Genomic DNA, 5,000 nt, shown 5'->3' with positions numbered 1-5,000 from the left:
TTCTCAGGAAAACGCTTTGCCTCTCTGCCAGAGACTAAGTCCAATTGGTTAACCATTTCTCTTGAAAACACTTTGCCTCTCTGCCAGAGACTAAGTCCAATTGGTTATCCATTTCTCGTGAAAACACTTTGCCTCTCTGCCAGAGACTAAGTCCAATTGGTTAACCATTTCTCAGGAAAACACTTTGCCTCTCTGCCAGAGACTAAGTCCAATTGGTTAACCATTTCTCGTGAAAACACTTTGTCTCTCCGCCAGAGACTAAGTCCAATTGGTTAATCATTTCTCAAGGCCACAATTTGCCTGCCGTTCAGAGACCAAGTCCAATTGGTTAACCATTTCTCTTGAAATCACTTTGCCTCTCTGCCAGAGACTAAGTCCAATTGGTTAACCATTTCTCTTGAAAACACTTTGCCTCTCTGCCAGAGACTAAGTCCATTTGGTTAACCATTTCTCTTGAAAACACTTTGTCTCTCCGCCAGAGACTAAGTCCAATTGGTTAACCATTTCTCGTGAAAACACTTTGTCTCTCCGCCAGAGACTAAGTCCAATTGGTTAACCATTTCTCTGGAAAACACTTTGCCTCTCTGCCAGAGACTAAGTCCAATTGGTTAACCATTTCTCAGGAAAACACTTTGCCTCTCTGCCAGAGACTAAGTCCCATTGGTTAACCATTTCTCGTGAAAACACTTTGTCTCTCCGCCAGAGACTAAGTCCAATTGGTTAATCATTTCTCAAGGCCACAATTTGCCTGCCGTTCAGAGACCAAGTCCAAATTGGTTACCCATTTCTCTTGAAAACACTTTGCCTCTCTGCCAGAGACTAAGTCCAATTGGTTAACCATTTCTCTTGAAAACACTTTGCCTCTCTGCCAGAGACCAAGTCCAATTGGTTAACCATTTCTCGTGAAAACACTTTGCCTCTCTGCCAGAGACTAAGTCCAATTGGTTATCCATTTCTCTTGAAAACACTTTGTCTCTCCGCCAGAGACGAAGTCCAATTGGTTAACCATTTCTCTTGAAAACACTTTGCCTCTCTGCCAGAGACTAAGTCCAATTGGTTAACCATTTCTCGTGAAAACACTTTGCCTCTCTGCCAGAGACTAAGTCCAATTGGTTAATCATTTCTCTTGAAAACACTTTGCCTCTCTGCCAGAGACTAAGTCCAATTGGTTAACCATTTCTCGTGAGAACACTTTGCCTCTCTGCCAGAGACTAAGTCCAATTGGTTCACCATTTCTCTTGAAAACACTTTGTCTCTCCGCCAGAGACTAAGTCCAATTGGTTAACCATTTCTCTGGAAAACACTTTGCCTCTCTGCCAGAGACTAAGTCCAATTGGTTAACCATTTCTCTTGAAAACACTTTGCCTCTCTGCCAGAGACTAAGTCCAATTGGTTAACCATTTCTCGTGAAAACACTTTGCCTCTCTGCCAGAGACTAAGTCCAATTGGTTAACCATTTCTCAGTGGCACACCGAGGGCAATCTGTAACGTCTCGCGGGCCCGGGGGCCCCTTTGCACGGCCTGCCAATGCAATCCGAGGCGCACTGTCCTTCGTTTGGTTAACCATTTCTCAGGGGCACACCGAGGGCACCCTGCATTGTCTCGCGGGCCCGGAGGCCACTTTGCACGGCCTGCCAATGCAATCCGAGGTGCTTCGCCCTTGGCCGCCTTCCCGGCCGGCTTCGGGACGTTTCGGGGGCTCTCACCGGGGCAAATCCGGTCCCCCGGGCGATTAGGAGGCCTCCCCGGGCAGGCCCGGGCTTCAGGCCGCCGCTTTTCCATCCCGGCCGAAAGAGGCGAAAAATGCCGAAAATGGCCAAAAATGGCCGCCGGCAGGGCCTGTCGGTCGGTTTGGCGGCAGCCTGGGTCGGTCCCTGCAGACCTGGAGGCTCGAGAAGGTTTTTGGCGATGTCGACCGATTCTCGATTTGCCACCTCCTACTATTCTGCAGGTACCCCGCCAACCTCCCCTGCCAACAATTCCAACCGTAAGGTCGGGCGGTAGTCCTACCGTCCAGGAGGCCCCAAAGCCCGCAAAACGCCATTTTGCCCTTTCCTCATCGGGACTTCCGAGGGGAACTCATGAACCAGCTCCAGGAGTGGCATGCCAGAAAATGCAACTTGACCCGTCGCCGGGCAGATTCGCTACTCTCTGCGGGAATACCCCCACCGGGTGCCGGGTAAAGGCCTCGGATCTGACCTCATGGACTTCCGTCTGTGCACGGATTTTGCTCTCGCGGGCCCAAGAGCCACTTTGCCCGGCCTGCCAATGCAACCCGAGGTCCATTGTCCTCATTGGTTAACCATTTCTCGTGAAAACACTTTGCCTCTCTGCCAGAGACGAAGTCCAATTGGTTAACCATTTCTCAGGGGCTCACCGAGGGCAATCTGTAACGTCTCGCGGGCCCGGGGGCCCCTTTGCACGGCCTGCCAATGCAATCCGAGGCGCACTGTCCTTCGTTTGGTTAACCATTTCTCAGGGGCACACCGAGGGCACCCTGCATTGTCTCGCGGGCCCGGAGGCCACTTTGCACGGCCTGCGAATGCAATCCGAGGTGCTTCGTCCTTGGCCGCCTTCCCGGCCGGCTTCGGGACGTTTCCGGGGCTCTCACCGGGGCAAATCCGGTCCCCCGGGCGATTAGGAGGCCTCCCCGGGCAGGCCCGGGCTTCAGGCCGCCGCTTTTCCATCCCGGCCGAAAGAGGCGAAAAATGCCGAAAATGGCCAAAAATGGCCGCCGGCAGGGCCTGTCGGTCGGTTTGGCGGCAGCCTGGGTCGGTCCCTGCAGACCTGGAGGCTCGAGAAGGTTTTTGGCGATGTCGACCGATTCTCGATTTGCCACCTCCTACTATTCTGCAGGTACCCCGCCAACCTCCCCTGCCGACAATTCCAACCGTAAGGTCGGGCGGTAGTCCTACCGACGAAGAGGCCCCAAAGCCCGCAAAACGCCATTTTGCCCTTTCCTCATCGGGACTTCCGAGGGGAACTCATGAACCAGCTCCAGGAGTGGCATGCCAGAAATTGCAACTTGACCCGTCGCCGGGCGCACTCGCTGCTCTTTGCGGGAATACCCCCACCGGGCGCCGGGTAAGAGCCTCGGATCTGACCTCATGGGCTTCCGTCCTCGCACGGATTTTGCTCTCCCGGGCCCAGGGGCCACTTTCCCCGGCCTTGCGAAGGCAATCGGAGGTGCTTCGCCCTCGAAACCGCCTTCCCGGCCGGCTTCGGGACGTTTCCGGGGCAAATCCGGTCCCGCGGGCGAAGGGGAGCCTTCCCCGGGCACGCCCGGGCTTCAGGCCGCCGCTTTCCGTGACCTACCGAAAGACGCGAAAAATGCCGAAAATGGCCAAAAATGGCCGCCCGGCACGGCCTCGCGGTCGGTTTGGGGGCAGCCTGGGTCGGTCCCTGCAGACCTGGAGGCTCGAGAAGGCACTTGGCGATGTCGACCGATTCTCGATTTGCCACCTCCTACTATTCTGCAGGTACCCCGCCAACCTCCCCAGCCAACAAATCGCAAATGCCGATCGGCGGGTGACCGTCCGGTAGTCATGCCGACGAAGAGGCACCTAGGCCCCGCAAACGCTTCCAAATCCGACCCCATCCCGGACCGGTTCTTTTTTAAAAAAGGCTCCCAGGATTCCGGATTTTTTCCTGCCGCACTCGGGACCACCCGACGGACACGAAACCGGGAACCTTTCCCCGGTCCGACCCTCCTCGGCCCGGCCAGCCGACGCCGAAGCGGCCGACTGGTTAGTGATTTCACCCTGCTCCGACGTGACGCGTTTTCCAACCGCGCATGCGCGGCTCTGCCACCCGAACCGCCCCCTCACGTGGGGGCTCTGGGTCCGCCCCCCGGCAGCCATTTCCTCCTGCCGGTCCGTTATTTTACGCCGTTTTTCGCCCTCCAGCCCTGCCGGAATGCTGCCTGCTCGCTGGTTAACCATTTCGCTCCCTGCACTTCGGCTTCTGCCCTGCTGGGGAAGCCCGCTGCTGCCTCTAACCGTACTCACGGGCGGGCGGCTCTCCTGCGCGGCCTCCGGCCACGCCCCCTCACCTGGTTTGCTGGGAACCCGCCCCCGGCAGCCTGTTACTCGTGCCGGTTCGGTCTTATCGGCCCTTTTTGCACCTTCCCTGCCTGCTGGCATGCTTCGGCTCACCGGTCAACCGGTTCCCCGTTCTCCACTTAGACTTTTGAGCTGCGGGGCTGGTCTGCCGCGAACTGCACCCGTATTACGGGGCGGGCGGCTCTACTGCCCGTACGGCTGCCCTGCCTGTTAACTGGTTAACCGTTTCCCCGTCCACTACTTCGTCCCTGGACCTGCCGGTGTGTTCTGCAGCTAACTGCACCCGTATTACGGGGCGGGACGCTCCGCTTACCGGCCGGCTGCCATGCCTGCTTAACTGGTCAACCATTTACTCACATATACTTAGCCCCTGGAGCTGCTGGGCTGGTCGGCGACCTAACTGCACCCTTGTTGCCGGGAGGTCGGCACTAATTGCCGGCCGGCCGGCTGCCCTGCCTGCTAACTGGTAAACCCTTTACCCACATGTACTTAGCCCCTGGATACTGATGGGCTGTTCTGCACCTAACTGCACCCTGATTAGCGGGCGGGCGGCTGTAATTACCGGCCGGCTGCCCTGCCTGCTAACTGGTTAACCATTTACCCACATGTACTTAGCCCCTGGAAACTGATGGGCTGTTCTGCAACTCACTGCACCCTTACTGGCGGGCGGACAGGCGGCCGGCTCTAATTACCGGCCGGCCGGCTGCCCTGCCTTGCTAACTGGTTAACCATTTACCCACATGTACTTAGCCCCTGGAAACTGATGGGCTGTTCTGCACCTAACTGCACCCTTATTAGCGGGCGGGCGGCTGTAATTACCGGCCGGCTGCCCTGCCTGCTAACTGGTTAACCTTTTACCCACATGTACTTAGCCCCTGGAAACTGATGGGCTGTTCTGCACCAAACTGCACCCTTATTAGCGGGCGGGCGGGCGGGCGG

Source organism: Cetorhinus maximus, unplaced genomic scaffold, assembly GCF_964194155.1.
Source record: "Cetorhinus maximus unplaced genomic scaffold, sCetMax3.hap1.1 HAP1_SCAFFOLD_3590, whole genome shotgun sequence".
Classification (NCBI taxonomy): domain Eukaryota; kingdom Metazoa; phylum Chordata; class Chondrichthyes; order Lamniformes; family Cetorhinidae; genus Cetorhinus; species Cetorhinus maximus.
This window is presented reverse-complemented; position numbering follows the sequence as displayed.